Source organism: Lactuca virosa, chromosome 4, assembly GCF_052849685.1.
Source record: "Lactuca virosa cultivar CGN04683 chromosome 4, Lactuca_virosa_CGN04683_v6, whole genome shotgun sequence".
Taxonomy (NCBI): Eukaryota; Viridiplantae; Streptophyta; class Magnoliopsida; order Asterales; family Asteraceae; genus Lactuca; species Lactuca virosa.
Genome location: NC_136429.1, coordinates 17,935,351 through 17,959,307, shown reverse-complemented (window position 1 = coordinate 17,959,307; position 23,957 = coordinate 17,935,351). Strand labels below are relative to the sequence as shown.

The 23,957-nt window shown below is 35.3% G+C and overlaps 1 pseudogene; it reads right to left on the bottom strand.

The window, feature by feature from the left end:
* Window positions 1-13,267: 13,267 nt before the first annotated feature.
* Window positions 13,268-21,196, bottom strand: LOC145104157 (vacuolar protein sorting-associated protein 60.2-like; annotated as a pseudogene).
* Between the last annotated feature and the right edge of the window lie 2,761 nt (window positions 21,197-23,957).

The following is a 23,957-nucleotide window of genomic DNA, read 5'->3' as shown; positions in this document are numbered from 1 at the left end:
TATGGTGTTGAAACACCAAACAATGATGTAACCAATGTTAATGCTAATGCAATAATGGGCACTACTAGCCCCTCTTCTACGTATATGCATGATCCTTCATTTTTGTGGCATTCTCGTTTGGGACATGTCAATTTTCGTTCTATTCAAAGAATGGAAAAACTTGGCATGTTACCAAAATGTTCATTAGACAAAAACCTAAAATGTGAGGTTTGTGTGGAATCAAAATTTTCACAACATCCTCATAAATCAGTTGAAAAATCTAATGAAATACTTGGCTTATTCCACTCTGATTTATGTGATTTTAGAGCAACACCTACAAGAGGAGGAAAGAATTATTATATTTCTTTTATTGATGATTGCAGCAAGTATTGTCATATTTATTTATTAAATACCAAGGATGAAGCCTTGAATTCTTTCAAGAATTACAAGGCTGAAGTTGAAAATCAACTTGACAAAAAGATCAAAATTCTAAGGTCTGATCAAGGAGGAGAATATGAATCCAAAAACTTTGCTGAATTTTGTTCTTTAAATGGTATTATACATCAAACAACTGCTCCATATACTCCACAACAAAATGGAGTTGCTGAAAGGAAGAATAGAACATTGAAAACATGATAAACTCAATGTTAATTACTTCTGGAGCACCACATAATATGTGGGGAGAAGCATGTCTTGCAGCAAATTCAATACTTAATAGAATTCCTCATAAAAAGAGTGATAAATCACCCTATCATCTGTGGAAAGGGAGGTTACCTTCTTATAAAAGGATGAAAGTGTGGGGTTGCCTTGCTAAGGTACAAGTACCTGTTCCTAAGAGGACTAAACTTAGACCAAAAACCATAGATTGCATCTATCTTGGACCTGCCATGAATAGTGCAGCCTATAGGTTTCTTGTGTATAAATCACATGTTGATGATATCCACAAACAAACCATCATGGAATCAGCAGAGGCTGAATTCTTTGAAAATATTATTCCTTTTAAGGATAAAGGGAAAGAGGTTACCTGCTCTAGGAAAAAACCTCTAAATGATGGACTGAATGATACCATTCCAGAAAAAAGTTTACAGTCAAATGAAGAGAATTCTTCTAAGGTTCAACAAGAGAACTTAGAACCCAGAAGAAGCAAACGGGGCAAAATTGCCAAAGATTTTGGACCTGATTACATGACCTATGTAGTAAATAAAGAACCACAAACTTATAAGGATGCTATGGATTCTTCTTAAGCTCCCTTTTGGAAAGAGGCAATCAAAAGTGAGATTAACTCCATTGTGCAAAATAACACTTGGAAATTGGTAGATTTGCCACCTGGGAAAAAACCAATTGGGCACAAATGGATATTTAAGAAGAAGTTTAGACCTGATGGTACCGTTGAGAAGTACAAAGCTCGTTTAGTAGCTAAAGGGTATCGTCAAAAGGAGGGTCAAGACTTCTTTGACACCTATTCACCTGTTACAAGAATTACATCAATTCGCACATTAGTAGCAATTGCAGCCATTCACAATTTGGAAATACACCAAATGGATGTGAAAACTGCCTTCTTGTATGGTGAACTAGATGAAGATATATATATATATATATATATATATATATATATATATATATATATATATATATATATATATATATATATATAAATCAACCTGAAGGATTTGTGGTTAAAGGTCAAGAAAAAAAGTTTGTAAGTTAGTTAGATCACTTTATGGACTAAAACAGGCTCCAAAGCAATGGCATGAGAAGTTTGACAACACATTACTCTCTAATGGATTTAGAATTAATGAATTTCTTAAATGTGTTTATGTCAAACAATACAAGAATGCTTGTGTCATCATAAGCTTGTATGTGGATGATATGCTTATAATGGGTACTAATTTGGATGTGATCAATCAAACCAAGAAAATGCTACACTCCTCCTTTTCCATGAAGGACTTGGGAGTAGTAGATGTCATCCTTGGTGTAAGAGTTCAAAGAAGACCAGATGGTTATACTCTTACTCAGTCCCATTATATTGAGAGTGTACTCAAGAAGTTTGGACACTATGATGACAAGCTGATAGTCACCCCATTTGATCCCTCAAGTCATCTTAAGAAGAATAAAGGTGATAGTCTGGCTCAGTTAGAATATACTCAAGTTCTTGGTAGCTTAATGTATATTATGAATTGTACTAGACCGGACTTGGCTTATAATGTAAGTAGATTGAGCCGCTACTCCCACAATCCTGGGAAAGATCATTGGTATGCTTTAGTAAGAGTGCTTAGATATTTAAAGCATACAATGAATTATGGATTGCATTACACAAGATATCCTCCTGTTATTGAAGGATATTGTGATGCAAATTGGATTTCCAATACTTCTTAGGCAAAATCCAAAACTGGATATGTGTTCACTCTTGGTGGAGACGCTATCTCTTGGAAATTATCTAAGCAAACTCTTAATACTTGTTCTAAAATGGAAGCAGAGTTTGTTGCTTTAGACAAAGCTGCTGAAGAAGCTGAATGGCTCAAGCTTCCTAGGAGAGATTCCACTGTGGCCTCAACCTGTTACTGCCATTAGCATACATTGTGATAGTATGGATGCTCTCACTAGAGCACAAAGTCAGATATACAATGGCAAATCGAGACACATTAGACGCAGACATATTACAATAAGAGACTTGCTGAAGAATGGAATCATTTTCATTAGTTACATAAAGTCAAAGGAAAATATAGCTGATCCCTTGACAAAAGGCCTTAATAGAGAGCAAGTTCTCTTCACATCAAGGGGAATGGGCTTAAATCCAATACAATGAGTCACCACCTGGGGGAAACCTAACCTAGCAACATTGGAGATCCCATGGTCTAGGTTCAATAGGACAACTAGTTGGGGAAGACTCAAAGAAACACTAACACAAAGGTATGCTCACTCCTATGATATTATTTTATGTTTTTCCGTTGATAATATAGGGATGAAATTCTTTATTCTTAATAATGCTGATAGCTTCTATAGTGGAATAGTACGGATTGTTCCAGATTAGCATTATCTATGTGAGATAGATGAGAGGTCGCATCTTTGGGAGCTAATATGGCTAAGCTCTCTAAAAGTCTCATGAAGAAAAGATTGTTCACGACCGAAATGAACACAACCGTAAGAAATGATCTATGCTTAGATATGATATGTGTGATACTTCTTGTTTTTTTATTCTACTATAAAAAGTGGTTAGTTCAAGACTCTAGTTCACTACCCACAAAGTAGATCCAAGTAGTACTCACTATAAAAGGTTCAAGTTTTACAACACCTATTCAGATGCATCTCATATCTTACATCCCTTATTTGAATATCAAAGTTCACTTATTTTCTATTCAAATACGGGGTATTCTTGGAGTTTGAACAGAAAATGTGGGTTACTGTTGGAACTTTGCCTTACAATTTGGGACTTATCCCACATTGGTGGAAGAGAAAACCTTTTCCCACCTTATATGTCTTGTCCCACTCATTTAATCAAATGGATCAAGTAATGGGTTGAGCATATTGGGTTTGGGTTGTGGTGTTGGACTAGCCTAATTGGACTCAAAATAAGCTAATTTCGAGAGAATATTTAATGGTCAAAAGATGGGCCTTGGGCCTTGGGTCTTCCTGATTAATTAAATATTTTTTAATTACGAAATTAATTTTTTACATTTTATTTTTATTAAATTCGTAATTACTGAAAGACAGGTATTATGACAGTTATTTTCGGTTTTGACAGTTTCCAACTGTCATTACTAATACCTATAAATACTTGTTTTCATTCATTTGTGAAGGGTTAGAGAAATCCTTTTTACACCACAAATTCTCTTGCAAATTCGTTCTTCCACAACATGAAGGGAACATAGAAATTTCGACAGATTCAAGATCGCTTCTTGGATTGATTGTTGTATCCTCTTGACAGATCCCTACCACAGAAATTTCTGTCTTAGGACACTGCAAAGCAGGCCTCAATCTATACAATTTCGTGATTATATTTTCTATGTAATCATCATACAAGTATGTTTTTTGTGAATTGATTCTTGTATATTATATATATTTGAATTTCGTTCATTTTATTTTTAATTAGTTTTGTTGATTGTATGATTCTGTCATAACAATATATATATATATATATATATATATATATATATATATATATATATATATATATATATATATATATATATATATATATATATATATAACATACATGCTTCAAGTACATACCAAACAGGTTTATCTCAACACCGGATCTATTTCACCCCTATCCAAAAGCATACAGTCATATCAGCTAGAGTCACAAAAACTACTAGCATCTTACACGTACAATCCAGCAGACCGTCATTGATGCCTTCGACCCATGAGTACAATGAAGAGACTTACCTCTCAGTCGATAGTCAGATGCTACCGCTCTTACTGACAGAAATAACGATGCTATGCACCACCTATACAGTTACACATGGTAAGCCCTTTAGCTCTTCTTCCAAAACTAGGATTTTGACCAAAAGTCAACTTAAGTAAAAAGTCAATTGTCAAAGTCAACAGTCAATGTTGACTTTAGTTAATGCCACGTCGTGTCCATCAATGACCACATCATGGCCCATATAAGACAATACATACGAGTATTTCCCAGTCGCCACGTCGTGGCGGCCTAAGGCCACATTATGGGCACTGGGTTTCTAATAGCTTAATGGGTTAAGCCATTTTCTTCGATTCTTAGAGCTCCAAAGCTCAGATCTGGTCCATTCTATGGTCTAAATGGATAAAGTTTCCAACTTTATCCCATAAGACTCCCAACAGATCAAGATCTCAACTCCTAGGTCCAAAAAGGGTAAAAACATAACATGGCTTAATCATTAAGCACTTAATCTTGAAGGTCTCTTGCCCATCAATCCCAGAAGGGTTCCTAGCACCATTACAAACATAAAAATTTGTGCTTTACAAACACGCATGTCCAATGCATGTCTGGAACTCTTATTAGGTCAAAACAAGCGCTTTATGAGCAAGATTTCATGCATGACACCAAAACTCATTCCTACCTCATATCCAAAACACCAAATACCCAAATGGCATGTAGATTCATTAAGTTGAAAACTTTATGAGATCACACCACCCAAACTCATCAAGAAATGAAGAATAATAGACAAAACTAGAGATCTAGCAACTTATCAAGGAAAAGGTTGAGTCTTGGACACTCACTAAGGTCTAGAAGGTATGATAGAAGATGAAGATGATGCTTGCAAGGTGAATCTTCACACCAAAGAACTTCTTCTCCTTTAAAGACCACCACAAGTACCAAAATTAATTTAAAAAATGCAATAGAGGTTAGGGTTTACAATCTTGGGAGGGTGGTAGAGGCTGAATGATCATGAAACCTAGCCATAATGTCCTTTAAATAGGGCCCAAAGCACAAGGATTAGGGTTTATTCGAAAAATAGCTGCCACGTCGTGGCACCTATGACCACGCCATGGTAGGTCATTTAATTCCCACGATCATAAAAATAATGACACGCAGTGGTGAAGCTCCACCACGTTTTTGTGTTTTTGTAGAAAAGAAAAAAGTTCAGGAGGAGGGGGGGGATTACTCGCTAGTTCTTAAAACATTTGAAAAAAAAAACCTTTATTTCAAAAATGTGCATATATGCAAATATTGATGTGAATATGTGCGCATTAGAAATTTTCATATATGCACATTTTTTAAAAGAGACATTGTTTTTGAAGAAAAAATATCAGCAAATTAAGTTCTTAATGAGCATCTTAATGATTGGTAAAAAATGTGCATCTATATATATATATATATATATATATATATATATATATATATATATATATATATATATATATATATATATATATATATATATATATATATATATATATAGGTTGATGTGGGAAAGAATTCAAAATTTGCCATTATAATGTTGACAACCCTAGCTACACATGTTATAGTCTTGACCATGCATTCAAAATTGGTCGACACATGGGATTGGTTTTCTGTCTGTACAACAAAGCTTTCCAATAAAATATCAGGGTTAATATTGTAAATAAAGAATAGTTAAAGGACTTTAATGATAGTTTGTTAAGTTGTTAATCTGCTACTTAGTTGTTAACAGTGTATATTATTTGGAAGATGTAATGAACTCTTTTCATTAAATATAGTATTCAGTTGGAAATCCAGTCTCGTTTCTCTCGTAATATGGTATCAAAGCGACAATTCAAGCTTCGGATCATGTTTTCGACCAAATTCTGATCAGTTTTCATTGATTCCAATCATGATTCTATTCTTTTTTCTTTTGATGCGTTTTCACTATATCATCGTTCTGACCAGTCGCTCGTATCTCTTCTTTTGCATTGATCATCATTCATTGTCAAAATTTATGGCTCAAATTCTTCTGGATCCATAATTTTTCGGATTCATGACTAGATGCATCCATATTATCTTTATTATTCTGGTAGTCCTGGTTTTGTACTCGTTTCTCAGCTAATCACCGATTCTAATTACAATTCATGGAGTCAAACAATGCAAATTGCTTTATACGTGAAGAACAAAACTTGATTCATAGACAATACTTTTACTAAACCTAATTCTTCTGATTTTTCTAATTACAATGCGTGGATGTGAAACAACAAATTAGTTATATCTTGGATTTTGAATTTCGTATCCAAAGATATCTCTGCCAGCATCATGTTTATAGAGAGTGTTCATGAGGTATGGAAAGATTTATAAGATCGATTTCAATAGATTGATGGTCTAATAATTTTTCAAGTTCGTAGAGAATTAGTCAATATCAAGCAAAATCAAGACTCCATTGGTATTTATTTCTCCAAACTCAAGTCCTTATCAAAAGAACTTGCTAATTTCCTTCCTCACTGCACTTGTAACAAATGTGATTGAAATGGTGTACAAGAAATCGAGAAATATTTTCAAACATAACATATCATGAATTTTCTTATGGATTTAAATGAGTTCATAATTTAGTATACCTATCATCGTGATTTAATCTAGGATATGATGGACATGAAGATGATTGGAAAAGATGATGTTCATCAGAGATTATATGTGTTAGATGATAACAGGAGTCTCAAAAATGCAATGATCAACAAAATTATTGTTTCATTGGATGTTTAACATAATATATTAGGCCATAATTCCAATAAGTGTTTGTTTCCAACAAGAGAACAACTATATGTTACTTCTATTAAGCCATATATGTTTTCTCATTGTTCCATATGTCCTTTAGCAAAGCAAAAACATTTGTCATTTCCTTCTATGAACAATATAGAAGATATCAAATTTTCATTAATACATTGTGACATTTGGGGTCCCTATTCATCTATTTAAGGTTATAGATTCTTTGCTACAATTATGGATGATTATAGTAGATATACTTGGGCGTATATGTTAAGGAACAAGCCAGACATCACTCAAGTTATTCCTTCATTCTATCAAATGATCTTGACACAATTTTAAAAACAGATAAAGGCTTCTAGGTCTGATAATGCTAAAGAGTTATAATTCAAAGATTTGTTTGCAGCTAAGGTTATCATTCATCAAACTTTATTTGTTGCTAGATCTCAATAAATTTTTGTTGATGAGAGAAAACATCAGCACATACTGAATGTTGCAAGAGCCTTGTAATTTCAATCCAATATTCCAATCAAATTATGAAGTGAATGTATTCTAAGTGTTCTCTATCTCATTAACATAATTCCTTCTATTTTTCTTAAGAATAAAACATCATATCAAAGATTATTTGATAAACTTACATCTTATTCTCATTTGAGGACATTTGGATGTTTGACATATCCATGTATATTATTAGCAAACAGAACCAAATTCAGTCGAAGGGCAAAATCTTTCATTTTTGTTGGTTATCCTCCAAACATGAAGGCTTACAAATTATATGACATTGCTACAAATGAAATTTTCATTTCAGGAGATGTTATTTTCCATAAGACAATATTTCCATTTCAAAATGGTTCTCGTAAGATTGTTGAAGATCCTTTTAGACCACTTGTTCTACCTGTTCCAATAGATCGAAATTTTCCTTTTGATACTCAACAACATGAAGATCCAACAATTTTATTTTCAACTTCTAATCATTCTTCTGTTGGTGGTTCTTCACAACATGATCAACAACCTATTGCAAATGATAATTCTCAAGTAAATAGACCTATAATTAGAGTTTCTCATCCACCATACTATTTGAGAGATTATCATTGTAATGAAACATTCACAGTCTTTATATCCTTTAGAAAAACTGGTGAATCATGATAATATTTCTAAACACAAGAATTTAGTTATGAATATATAAACCGATTTTGAACCACGACATTATAATCTAGCTGCTAAGATTATAAAATGGTGTGAGGCAATGAATGATGAGTTGAAAGCCATGCATGCTAATCATACTTGGTCAATTGTCCCATTTCCAACAAACAACAATGTTGTTGGCTGTAGATGCGTCTACAAGCTCAAATATGGGAGTGATGGGAATGTTGAACGCCATAAACCACGACTAGTAGCAAAAGGCTTCAGTTAACAAGAGTGTATATATTTCTTTGACACTTATACCCCTACGGCCAAATAGGTTACAATTGCAGCTGCCAAGTCGTGGAATCTGGTACAACTAGACGTTAATAACGCATTCCTTAATGGTGACTTGAAAGAGGAGGTTTACATCGATTTTCCACCCAGACTCAAGTTTCAGGGGGAATACAATTCTCAACAGAAAATGGTTTGTAAACTTCACAAATCCATTTATGGTCTTCGTCAAGCTTCAAGGCAATGGTTTGACAAATTTTCCTCTTTTATGCTACAAATTAGATTTCAACAATCAAAATCTGATTATTCATTCGTTAAAGGAACTGGATCAAATTATGTTGCATTGCTAGTATATGTAGATGATATACTCATCAGTGATTCATCAACCAAAGAGATAAATGCAATTAAAAAGACATTAATTGACAAATTTAAACTCAAAGGTTTGGGATCATTGCATTATTTCTTGGGTTTAGAATTTTCCAAATCAAAAGCTGGAATTTTTATTTCTCAGAGGAATTATATCTATAATTAGTTGAGGATTTGGGTTTGTTAGGTGCTAAGCCTACAAAGATACCAATGGATCCAAGAATAAACTTACACATTGACATGGGTGATGTTTACAAAGATCCATCTAGATATAGAAGACTAATTGGAAGGTTGTTGTACTTAAATATTACAAGGCCTGACATTTCTTTCTCTATTCCAAAATTATCTCAATTTGTGTCCAATCCTCGAGTTCCACATTATGAAGTTGCACTTCATCTTGTAAGATACCTTAAACAAAGTCGTAGACAAGGTTTCTTTTATCTACAAAATCAACAATGAACTTATGAGCCTTTTTGTGATTCAGATTGGGGAAAGTGTTTGGATACTTGAAAAATCAGAACTGGATTTTGCATATTTCTTGATGATTTTTTAATATCATGGAAATCGAAAAAGCAACCAATAATTTCCAGATCATCTGCTAAAGCAGAGTATTGAGCTATAGCCTCCACTACATGTGAATTGATTTGGTTGAAGCAAGTTTTAAAAGATTTTGGTATTTCTCATATGAATGTCTCTTTACTCTTTTGTGCTAATGATGCAGCTGTTAAAATTACTACATATACTACATTTCACGAGCGTATAAAACATATAGAAACATATCTTCATTTTGTGCGAGATAAGGTTTTTGATAAAACAATTCGGTTGATGTCTATAAGAACTCATCTTTCACTCATTGATTTATTCACAAAACCACTTCCAGCTACAAAATTACTACCTTTCATATCCAATATGTCGATGAACAATATTTATTCTCCATTGTCATCTTTTGAGGGAATATCAGGGTTAATATTGTAAATAAAGAATAGTCAAGGGATTTTAATGTAAATAGATTGTTAAGTTGTTAAATCTATAGTTGTTAACGGTGTATATTAGTTGGAAGATGTGATGAGCTCTTTTCATTCAATACAATATTCAGTTGGAAATCCGATATCGTTCTCTCTTCTTAAAACACAAGATTTTTAGCTTTCGAACAAAATAAAAAATCATATATTTTAGATAAATAAATCAAATTTTTAAACAGAAAATAACAAACTAACTTTGATTTCTACACTTAAATAACTTCTAACAAAGTTTTAACCGTTACATGTGCATTTATACAACTGCTTGTTTTTTTTCTTTAACTAATTTTTTTTTTAATTAGAAATTGAGTATTTTAATTCAAATTGGCATATCCAATTAAAAAATAGTTCAATACATATCGATTGAAGATAAACGGGCAACAAGCTGCGCCGCTAGCCCTTTCTGGATAGCAAAACCAATTCTTTTGAAAACTACATTTGTGGATCTAGGAGATATGACATTAGAATGCATGACCTGTTGGACTCTATTGAGGAGCTCCACCGCCTCTGGTGCGAGAAAACCAAATGTATCGAATGCAAAAGGAACAAACACATGTTGATTTGCTATACATGCATTCTCGTGCTTTACCACTTTGCACGCAGCGGCTTTCAAAGCGGCATGCCCAGCTGTGAAACCCCCGCTCCCCAAACCAACGAGAGGAGAGACCCCAGTAAGATCCACGCACGCATGCTTCCCTCATATCCATCCAAAGACCAAAATGTCAGCCGGTCTAAGTATGGACCTTCCATCCTGCGGGTCCGTCAAAAAGTTCACTGGCGCTTCTTTCTTCACAGAAATACCAGCACGCCGACAAGCATCAAAGAGAACATCTCGAACCACATCATGTCTATACTTGAAACCAGGGAGCTCTCTACAATGAACTGCGTGTTCCCCAAAGGTATCCAAACATGTCTTGCGACAAACTGGACATATCTCGTCCATTGGGAATATGGAAATCATGAGGGGGTAACGAAGGATAGTTCGGTACTCCACAGGAGACATATGTTATAGTTAGCAGAAAATCCTGAGCATGAGGCGCTCGCAGACTAATATAGTATTTTCAGGACAAAATATAGTATTTTCTCGTGACTTGTCTAATATATTAAACTTTATCTGCATAACTAATATAAATTATATAAATTTGTAAAATATAAAACATTGTTGTATAAACTGTTAAACCAAAAAATATTATTGCATAAATAATCAATTTACTGGCTTCACGTCATAAAATAACACTTCCATTACAGTGTTATATATATTTAGTCATACATGTTTCATCAAGAAAAAAAGCATTGTGTTGAATAATTCTAAAAAAACTGAACATTATTACAAAAACAATTTAAATTAATCTAAAAACATAACTACGTACACATTTGTCCCAAATCATTTGTATACAGACAAAAGAATAACTATGGAAGTTTAAAAAATTCAATATGTCAAAGAGGAATAACAAAAGAACATTAGTAACTTTTTTAGGAGCGTTTTTTTTTTTGAATCGTTGATCAAGATTTTTATGATTACTACGGCACATATGACAAAAGATAAATCCAATTTGTGTTTTTAACAGGGAACCATTAAGCAGCAATTTTGGGTGTATTATTCAAAAAGGCAATTTACCAAATTGAAAATTCGCCTAATATATTTAATTTTTCTTAACTTTTAGACAAAAAATTAGAAAAATACACCAACATCCCTTCTATTTTTCATATTTTGTAGCCAAAAAACGTGTCCCATGAGACACTAAAGAAGAATTTATAAATATAAAATGGAACTTACATTCTAAGAAAACATGATTATAATTGGTTAATTTTGTATATTTTTATGAAATTTAATAAAGAGTTTAACTGTTTTGGGTTCAAAACAACGTATTAATTACAGATAAATAAAAAAACACACACCAAATGTTTATGCATTTTCTATTTACTCTCTCTCTCTCTCTCTCTATATATATATATATATATATATATATATATATATATATATATATATATATATATATATATATATATATATATATATATGTTCAGTGTATTTATTGTGTGAATGTAGAAACTAATCAAAATTTTGGAAATATTAAATAATTAATAAATTGCTTACGGGTTTTAAATATATGTCAATTGTTTACGGACTGGAAAATATATAAAAAAAACATTTTTTTATATGACATTCTACTTTTTCGAAACTTTTATTTATGTATTGTTTTTACACATGTCAATTGTATATTGTCTTATCTAGAGTTCAAAATAGAAAATGATTAAAATTGTTAATTTTAGATAAAGATAGACTTACAAACAATCGTTCAATTTTGTGTATAAAGAAGTTTTTGGAAAGTTATAAACAATTTGTAGATTTTTATTTTTTATATCATCTTTTACTTAATTTTAGTAAATCATACTTCATTCATCATTTTAGTTTGTAATTTATTGTGTTGTGTTTAAGTATGTTTCCTATATTACCGTCATTTTTAATGTGTCATATAACAATATCATTTCCATAATTGATTGTTTTTTTTCACTCTATTCAAATTTATATTGCATTATACAAAATCATGATTTTATCAAATATCTACACATACATTCAGAACGTTGATAAAATATTCATACTAATGCATATATTAATTTTAACTAATCATATAAACTTACAAACAAGTCATCTATCATGTGCTACAACTTATTATTGCAAATTATTGATTAGTCATTATGATTTAGAGTTATGAATAATGTTTTTCTTTTTCAACCGAGGTTTCTATAGATTTAAACCTAGTTAATAATAAATACATTTCTTAGGAGCCATGTTCATCAATCTCTTTTTGAACTTGGACCTCCATGAAACCATGAAGACCATGACAAGCTCCACTTCACTATAATTCCTTTTCATAAAATAATGTACTAGAAATAAGTAGATAATTTGGAAAAAAACGAAACATACTACTTCTTCTAGATTATGTACAACCTATCTTGTACTACAATTCTAAATATAAATAAAATTGATTGACATCTTAGTTTAACTATTAAATTCGGGAAGCCAAATTAAAGAAAAGAATTGTCTAAACTCCTAGAAAGTGTTTGATAAATTAAAGAGAAAATGACTCAAGAGGATAACCAATTATTAATTTTGCTCGTCTTTGGTCCTTTTTGTTATATGCAATATATCATCTAACTTGTTGTTTATATTTACCATAACCCTTTTTGACCGGCTATCGTATGTGATAGTCGGTCAAAAGGGTTATCATGAACACCAACAACAAGTTAGATGGTATATTGCGTACAAAAAGAAAAGTGAACAAATGTGAACAAAATCAACATTTGGTTGCCCTCCTGAGTCATTTTCCTAAAATTGTAAGCATATATAGCTTTAACATGGGATCTAATAAGTAAAAAAATTCAAAAATTAAATCAATAAAAAAGAATACAAGTAGTGGTTTAAAAGTTATGCAAGATGTGTAGTGAAATGCATGCACAAGAATAATGAAAAAGTAGCCATGTTGAATTAGATGGAAGTTATAGACTTATGTTAACAATGTGGGATGGTATTGCATGCCCAGTGGAAGCTGAGTGCAAGTTGAGTTCTTCATTAAAATTGGGTTGATTATTCAGTTGTAGATTTGAAGGTACACCTTCGCCAGCTGTTGACAGTGATAATAATTAGACTTACCATCAATGGGATCTTCTTCATCAATTTCATCAGGCACGTTGTAGCTTCTACTAAGCGACTCTTGTATTTCATTGCTAACATTCATCAACTCCATCATGTCATCTTGCAAGTTATTTAATAGAATAGTCCATTTAGATATATTTGATTCAAAACCAAAATATGTAGCCTTTTAAGGCATGTTTATGTTTCAGACATATATGATATGATATGTCCTATTCAGGAAAAATCGTTTCCTAGAATAATCAATCCACTACTTCATAGAGGTAGGCAACGACTTCCAACCAGAGGACAGAAAAAGCTCCACCCTGCATGCTTTGAACTATTTCTAACATGATGCTAACAATAAAAATAATTTAATACTAACACAAGAGCTACAATATTTCACATAGATAATGGTTTGTATTTCCATGGTAAAATTAAAATCAAACAAAAAGCCAAGTGTATGAATAACTATTAATTTTAAATTTTGTGGAACATATTGTTTGTTGAGCATCATTGATACCCTCAGAAGCAAATGCGAATTGATATAGATTAAAAGTTTGGTTGTATAGCATGTCACGTTGTCCTTCATACCTAACAATAATAAATAAAGGGAAAATGACTCAGGAGGATAACAAATTGTTGATTTTGTTCACATTTGGTCCCTTTTTTTTGTAGGTGATATATCATCTAACTTGTTATTTGTGCTCACCATAACCCTTTTAACCGCCTATCACATGTGTTATCCGGTCAAAAGCGTTATGGTGAAAACAAACAACAAGTTAGATGGTATATTGGATACCAAATAATGAAAAGGGTCAAATGTGAACAAATTCAATAGTTTGTTACCTTCCCGAGTCATTTTTCCTAAATTAAATATAGGGTTTTAATAAATATTTCAGCTTAAAACAAAGAAATAAAAGATGTAAATTGTATTTTTGGTTCCTATGGTTGACACATTGTCACAGTATTAGTCCAGTTTTGGTACGGTCAAACCTCATAGTTTTAAAATCCATCATGTTTTTTTTATTTTGTTCTTACATTTTCCTTCTTCGTTGACCACATGTAAAATAATAAAGTTACCCTTCTTTTTATCTTTTCTATCGCACACTTCGGTAGACTGTAGTGTGCGTTAAACACCGCACGGACCCCTCTTTGAAAATCGTGGTATCCTTGTCGCACACCCTTTTCTCTTTTTGACCGTTGCAATCGGTCCATTGGAAATTTTTATTTATTTTTAATTGTTTTTTAATTTTTCTATAAATTAACATTCATTTCTCATTTTAAAATCACACAACAAACACATAATTATCTCTATACTTTTTAAAAAATTTATTTCAAAATATCTTCTTCGTCTGATACGTTAGCATTGCGCGAAGCAGGGTTCATCGGGGACATCATGCGCACAACACTTGCTTATTTGCAAGAAAATAAAGGCGAAAGTTCGCGCCTAAAAACAAGAAATCCTATTTTACGAAGAAACCATGAAGTTGGCCACAACCAACTTGTGAACGACTACATTGCCGATGATGCAATGTACGTGGAAAAATTCAAGTGTCGGTTTCTGGATGAGTAATGTATTATGTTTACACATTGTTGATGATATACCTCATCGATTTCTATATTTTCGGTAATGAGTTGATGGAAGAGGTAAGCAAGGTTTCTCTACAATTCAAAAATATACAGTTGCAATTTGTCAACTAGCATTCGACATGAGACCAGTCTCATGGGATGAGTATTTGAGGATATCAGAGCGAACAACGTGAGATTGTGTATACAAGTTTGCTAAAGTTGTGATTATCCTCTATCATGGTCGCTATTTACGCAAGACTACAATTAGCAAAATCCACCAATTATATACAACACTTGAAGACAAGCATGAGTTCCCATGAATTCTTGGTAGTCTTGATTGTATGCATTGCGGGTGGTCAATGTGCTCTAATGCATGGCGACGTCAGATTATACGAGGTGATCAAAAGCAGTTGAAAATAGTTTTAGATGAAGTGGCATCGTATGACCTTTGGATATGACATGCATTTTTTGATCCATCCGGGTGCCAACAATGACATCAATGTTCTAGATCAATCACTAATATTCAATGACATCTACCTTGGGAAATCGTATGATATGTCATTTCAAGTAAATAGGACATCATACAAGCATGGGTATTACCTTACTGATGGAATATATCTCGAGTTAGCAGTATTTGTGAAATCAGTCTCATGTCTAAATGATGACAAGCGATTAAAGTTTAAGGCGGAACAAGAACCTGCTAGGAAGGATATCCAGTGAGCATTTGCCTTTGGTGTCCTAAAGAGATGTTGATAGATACACGGAGTATCGACACGATCTATAGAGTGCAGATGAATAAGTAACCTGATGTACGCATGTGTGACATTGCATAATATGATTTTAGAAGACGAGGGGAAGGTGATTTGTCGCTACAATGAAAATGACAATTTACCAAATGTCGAAGGAGTTGGTATTAGTATGAAGGCGTACATGGAAACAATAAGGGAAGTACACGACCGATTTGGACACCACAACCTTCACACTGATTTGGTGGTACACATCTTCAATGCTTGAACGAATCCCGTTGTTGAAATTTTGTTGAAGACTATTTGTTCGACGATTCAAATGATAAATCATATATGTTTGATGGATAATCGGACGAGGATTACGATGATGTGGCCAGCAATGGTGATTATATAACTACGTTTCGATTTTATGTTTTTTTTTTCAATTTAGTATGTATTTTGTTTAATTAATGAAGTATTTTCTTTTTATTAATTTTATATAATTACATTTTATTTGTGGTGCGGATTGAATTGCAACCATTTCGTTTTCAATCTGTTTGATGTTCCTTTGATGTTTATGTTCGTTTGCTTGTTTGCATTCATTTGTTGTTGCTGTGAGTTTGTTGTTGTTCGATCTCTTGTTGCTCGATTGATTGCTTCCACTGGTTTGTTGTTCTTCTTATTCTATGATTGCTTATCTATTGTTGTGGTTATTTATCCATTGCCAACATGACTGGAAATGATGATTCCCTTCAGTCAATCAGTACTCGACTAGATGGAAAGAACTATATGTATTGGAGTTATGTTATGAAGAACTTCCTTCGTGGGAAGAATATGTGGGGCTATGTCACTGGGACTAAAGCCAAATGTTCAGTAATTCAAGCTAAGATTTCAAATTGTTGGTTGATGCTTGGGATACTGATAACTCCAAGGTCATTACTTGGATTAACAATTATGTTACACAGTCTATTGGTATGCAGTTGGCTAAATATGACATAGAAAATGAAGTTTGGAATCACTTAGAGAGACTAATACTCAGTCCAACTTTGCTACATAGTATTAATTAGAATAAGATATTCGTTCCCTTCAACAAAATGACCCGAGTATTCAAGATTTCTATGCTGCGATGTATGATTTGTGGGATCAATTGGATCTTACTGAATCCAAAGAGTTAAAAGAGTTTGATCCTTATATTGCTAGGAGGGAAGAACAATGTTTGGTCCAAATTTTTATGGCGTTGCGTTCTGATTTTGAAGGCCTATGGGGAACGATTCCTCACCACTCCCCTTCCCTCAGTGGATTCTGTTGTTCATGAGCTAATTATTAAAGAGACTCGTATCAAGTGTCACATGGATAAAGGGTTTAAAGCAACATCCATTCCTACTTCCGCTCCTGATGTGCTTGTTGTTTCCTCTAATCAGTCTCCATAAACTCCAAGGGTTGCTTTATGATGAGTGTGCATTCTACAAAGAGAAAAATCATTAGAAAGCTTAGTGTCCATGTAACATCCCGAATTTCACCGGTATATTTCGAATCCATTCTCTTTATTTAATTGCCATTGTAGTCCTTGGAGTTGTTAAGTTGGATCATGAGAAGTATAAGTGCTAAAGTTGGAACTTTGGGTCAGGAAAGAGTACGATGAGCGTACACAAGGGTACGCTGAGCGTACTAGGCGCTCCCTAGTACGCTGGGCGTACACTCATGTACGTTGGGCGTACTCATGTCAGGAGAAAACCCTAATATTTAGGGTTTAGGGACTATATAAACACCCTTATGGATCATTTCCTCTGATTATCCTCAGCCTCCACTGCCTACATTCGTCCTCCCCAAAACCCTAGCTCTTCCTTGTGGGTGTAAGCTTATTTGGTGTGTTTTAGATTGTTTCAAGAGGAAGGCATTGCATCCAAGTGTTGGAGAAGAAGATCAAGTTCATAGATTTGAAGTTAGTTTGTGCTCAAGAGGCTCCTAAAGGTATAAAGTTCCAAACTTTATGCTTATATGCTTAGATCTCATCATTTTAATTTATTAGAAGCATCTCTTGTCCCAAAAGCCATAAAGTGGTGTATTTTGTGTTGTGGACGTAAAGAGCTGTCCTTTCAGGCTCTTGAAGGGACTTTGAGTAATAAAAATAAGGTCCCATAGGCTGTAGGTGTCCCATGCAAGAGAAATAAGGTCTTAATGGATTAAGACCAAGCATTTAGGACTTTATGGACGTCCAAAGTGATAAAGTTCGTGAATTTATGGACCCTGGGCATGTTAGGCCTCTGGATCTGAGATTAGGACTTAAGTGTTAAAGCCATTCAGCACTTAATAAGGTTATGCCCAGTTATGGAGTACGCCCAACGTAAATCTAGTACGCCCAGCATACTAGGTCAACCACCCCGATGGTGGTCAACATCTGGTCGCGTACGCCCCGCGTACCGGAGGAGTACACCCCGCGTACATCCTCTGTTGGGCCATTGACATTTGGGCTTCGGGTATTGGGCTGTTTATGGACTAAAGGGACTTGGACCTTTGTTGGATTTAGTAAATAAGATGTTTTGGGCCAGTGAGTGGTAGTGGATCATGGGGTTAGGCCCAATAAGGAGGTTGGGCCCAATTTAGTAAATTGGGCCAATAGTGGACTTATGTATATGGACTTCCAAGTTGAGGGCTTGGTGTGGGACTTTGGCCAACAAAAAGGGAATGGACTTAATGAGTTATGAGGACATTTAGTCAAGGGATTAATGTTGGGTATTAACCTAGTATTTTTATTATGTGACAGTTCAGGATTCCCGGTGAGACAGCAGTCAGAGAATTACAGTATTTCAGCACTACTTGCGAGGTGAGTTATCCACACTATACTAAGGGGTCTAAGGCACCAAGGCCGACCCATTGGATATGATATCCTAGTAGTTCGTATTATGTGGAGTATAAGTTAGTGCTGCATGCTAGTGATTATGCCAGTTAGGTAGATCGGTAGGGCTACCTGTGTTGTTATATGATTATCTGCATGCTCAGTAGTTATGTTATATGTTGATATGTTATGTGGGATGGGTTGAGGATGTACTACTTCGTGCGGTGACCAACAAACCCTAGGAGCATTCCAGATACGAGTTGTGGGCCCGGTAGGCAATCCAGACTCATACTGTGGGCTCGGTGGCAATACAGATGTGATCTGTGGGCCCGGTAGGCAATCCAGAATCACACAATGGGCCCAGGGGTATTTCATTTTGTAAAGTTATGGACCCAGTACATGCTGTTATTTGTATATGTATTATGTGCAGCGTATCAGTATTTTGGGGAACTCACTAAGCCTCGGTCTTACAGTTTCAGTTTATTGTTTCAGGTACATCAGGGGATCGCGGCAAGGCGAAGGCGTGATCATACAACTCCTCATATTCATGTTTATGTTTATGGGATCGTGGCAAGGAGAATTGGAGGAACACTCGTGTAACTCCAGTCTCAAATCAAGGAAAGGATTTTCAAAATGATTTTTTTCAAAAGGTTTTCAAAATAAGTAAAGGAGGATACAGGGTGTACGATCAGCCGGAGCCAGTAAGTATATCCCAAAATACCATAAAGTTATTTGATATTGCAATGTGTTAGAACAACATGCTAGTACTAGGCTAGGGATCTTCAAGAATTACATGATAGAATTGCCTGATTGTATGATGCATGATAGCCTAGGGTTTTCCTTATATGAAATTGACATCATTACTGTAGTTGCTTAGTGTATGCATCACGGTCGTACATAATTAAGATCTTATAGCCTGAGAATGTTTGATTTAGCCTTATGTTCTGTTCTTATTGATTAGGGCTTAGGGTAGGATTGGATATTCGAAAGTATATAGGGTCCAGCGTTATGTATGGCTAGCTTACACTAGTGCTGCATGGTTGGTGGAAGTTTCATGGATGGGTGAGTTGTGTGAGGCCAAGAGGCTAGCTATGAGATATTCAGTATTGCTCTAGGAATGAGGATTGAGCGCTTGTCAGATTATGTATACAGTTAGGACGTTGTGGTGATACTTGAAAAAAATATGGGTAGGTGTGGAAGGTAGTATGGGCCCGTACTACTGAAAGCACAGGACCCATACGTGTATCAAGGAAGTCACAACCCCTAGGGTTTAGTCGATAGTTGGTTCCCAGTTCTTATATGGATTATCTGATATCATGTGGAATGTTTCAGAATGGTGATGACGAGACGCTTTGTGACTGGATCCGGTTCGGGATCAGAATCAGGAGACAGAGGCCAGGAGGGGCCAACAGCACCTGAGCATGTGGTGCAGATGGGTACAGAGGAGTTGGATGCCAGGATTCGAGAAATCCTGCATGATGAGGTTGTTGCCATGTTCCGGGCACAGCTACCGGAGATGTTTGGGTCTATTAAGACCGCTATGGTTGAGTACTCTGACGAGCATTACGCAGCCCTTGCATAGATGGCTGCCGCTGCAGCTGCATCGGCTGTAACAGCGGCAGGAGGAGGTGGAGCCAGTCGGGGCTTCCAGTACCAAGACTTCGATAACACGAAACCCCCGACATTCGATGGTACCCAGGATCCGATTAGAGCTATGAGGTGGTTATCTGACGTTGAGGGCTGTTTCTTCACGTGTTCATGTCCTACTAACCAGAAGGTCAGATGTGCCCTGAACCTGCTAAGGCTCGGGGCCAAGGACTGGTGGAGATTGACGACAGGGTTGTACACTGATGATCAGAGAGCTGCTGTTACTTGGGAGCAGTTCAGGGATATGTTCCGCGCTCGATACATTCCTCGGGTTGAGCGGGAACGATTGGCTCAAGAGTTTCTGAGTTTGAGACAGGATGGAGAGTCGGTGACGGAGATCACCCGGGTGTTCACGGAGAGGGCGATGTTCTGCCCGGAGTTTGCATCGGACTTAAAATGAAAAGAATTGGGGGAGCGGGGTATAAAGAGTAAATTTTGGGCTTGTGATGCAAAAGTGTTTATGCGGAGGGACCAGTTCTGCCATTATGGCAAACTTTTAATATGGAGCGGGTATTTAAGGGTTCTAAACCCTAACCCTAAGAGAAGAAGCAGTCGCTACCTCCCACCTTTCCTCTCCTGTTTACGGCCGCAAATCTCACGACACCCTCCACCACCGGTTATTGCTTCCTCGTCAGCTGAAGCCGGAGAACCGCCATGACCAGACGCGCCTCCCTCCCTCCCTCCTTCTGTTCATTTGGTTCATCGCCACTCGTGTCGTCGTGTCAAGCAACGACCGATGTGCTCTTCTTCTTCTACTCCTGCTGCTGTGGTTGTGATTATCGATGGTGGATTGCCACCATTTCCCCACTGTGAACGTCCCCATCTCTGTTTACGGTCATACCTGTCGTGTGCTGCCGCTGCCGCCGTCATTTTACACCCTCGTTGTTGTTTTGCGCCACCTGGAGAGGTGGCTGGACCCGTTCACGGCCAGAAGTGATTGTGGTGTTTATGTTCGATCTTGGTGTAAGTATGAGGCTGCTGGAATGATGCTTGGTCGGAAACCCGAATGAAAGACCCCACTGCCACCACTCGCCACCGCCGGCCACCACCAGGTGGTTATATGTGTGTGTGTGTGTGTCTTTTTGGGACTAAAGCCTTGTAAAATGTAATAGAAAATGGAATAATGAAAGAAGGGAACCCTAACCACCACCGTGAGGTGGTGGCGGCCGCCGTGTCGGGTGACGGTGTGCTAGCATGATTGTGTTTGATTCGTTTGGATGTAGAAACCCTAATGGGCTAAAGGATTTGGCTTTAGGCCAATTGGGCTAAGATAGGTTGGAACCCTTAATTAGGGTTTGGAAAACCCTAATGTCGTGAAACCCTAATTTGGGACTTATCGGGACCGCATCGAGATTATTTAATGAATTTAAAATATTAATTAATAATAATTGGTAAATGAACTTAAGGAAATAATTGAATTAATGGATTAAGTCCTTAATGGGTTAAGTAGGAACATGTGACAACCTGAAATTTCAAGCCAATATAACGAATTCCAGTTGAACCTTGTAACCCGTTCTAAGTTAATAAAATATCTTTGAAAATAAAATTTTCGAAAAGTCTCAATTGGGTTGTCTAAATGATAGATATCGTTTCAAGGTTTTCAGAGATATCCAGATCACTCGAATCCGAGTTATAACGAAGAAGTTATGACCAACCGAAGATTCGTGTAAAAACTGGTAAAACCCTACTAAACGTAAAAACGCGAAGTTTCAATAAAACACTTTTTAGCCTTAAGTTTGTAAGTGAAAGTAATAGATATCATTAAACCGTAAACATACATAAAAAGAACGCACAAATCTGATTCATATGAGGAAGTTATGATTTTTCGAAGTTTCGGACATAGCAGTAGACAGCTAAAAACTCGAAATCGAGATCGAGCGACTTTTTTCCAACATGACCTAAACGAGAATCGAAGATCTCATAAATGGTATTACAACGGTAAAAAGTCTGACGAAAACGGACGTCGGATGAAGAAGTTATGGATTTTTAACGGACTGTTCCTGTCCCGGCCTGTTAAAAATAAATAATTAAAAAATAAAATCAAAACCAGCCGACGAAGTCTAAATGAAAGTTGTAGAGTACATTCTCACCTATGCGTGCATATAAAGAACGTAAAAAACGGAGCTCGTATGCGAAAGTTACGTATTTTACAAGTTTGAGGCACACAAACCAAGAGGATTTACGCCCAGCGTACCCTCGTACGCCCAGCGTACTCGGATGCTAGGCCTCGGTTCGTCCACGTCGCTCCAATGCTTCGTCCGAGGATGCGGTAAGCCATGACGCATGCGAACGCGCCGCGTAACCTCGCTGGTACGCCCCGCGTACGTGAGGGTTCCAGCCCCTATAAAAGGGATGCGAGAGTTCCGGGTTTCTTTGCTCATTTTCTCTCGTTCTCTTGCGTTTTTACCTCGTTTTGCGTGCAAGAAAACTCCCGAAGTCCCGGTTTTCATATCCAAGTCCCGAAGGAAGTTTTACGCTCCCGAGATTCCCGAGAATCCCGAGAAATCCGCTTTCTCCTGTCAAAGTTCTGCTCGGTTTTTTTTTTCGTCTCACCTTCTTCAATCTATCAAGTGAGTTCATACCCCTACAAACACACTTTAAATACATTTTAAATGCTTTTTAAATACTTTTAAGGGGGGGGGGGAATACAAGTAAACACCCGGTTATTATCGTGTGAAAATATCTATCCTTTGATATGCATTTTATACTGTTATTTTAACTATCATATGAAAACGTTCGCACGCAACACATATTGCAAAAACACCTTGTCTTTTCAGAATAAAAACATGATGTTATATAATTATCAAACACTTTAATTATATTTTGAGTATAAATATTCAATAATATTATTACAAACGTTATACTTGCATACAAAGTCGATATTGCACTAGGGTTTATCATACAATCGAATCACACATTTGGAAAAACTATAATAGGTATAGTTTTCTAGATATCCATGGAATTTTACATACTACAAGTACTATATCAAGTAAATACTTTCATATACAAGAACAAATGGACTTTTCATACGTAAATCTATTTGATACTAAGTTTTGTGAGACAGTCAACTTCACGTACTTTCAAGTATGCAGTCAGAGTCTTGTATTACTTTTTGTTATTTAAATCAATCATATGTGATTTATAACCGTGTTTCAAACAATAGGATTTCATATACTTTAAACTGTGTTTCAAACAAACTACTTTTAAATTGTTTTATAAATTGACATCAAGTCATCAATATTTATTATTAAACTCTTCAAAAGGTTTTACAAAACTTCCTTTTAACTTATATATCGTCAAATGCATGCCTATATATGTATAGTTATGTAAGTAATGTTTAAAGGACTTAGAACTGCTAACCCACTTTATTTCCTTTTTCTTGTTTGAATGTGTACTTAGAGTAATCGGTTAGTTGTCTGAAGGTCGTCTAAACATTATTTATATATTATGTATACATATGTAGATATAAAAGTACCAGTCAATCATTCAAATACTACAAAGAAGAATACTATAACGGAAATTACTAGTAAGCTATTATAGGTATAGTTTAGGAGAATACTATCATAAGAAAATAGTAGACAGAGAATACTATAACAGAGAATACTACACAGAGAATACTATCATATACAAG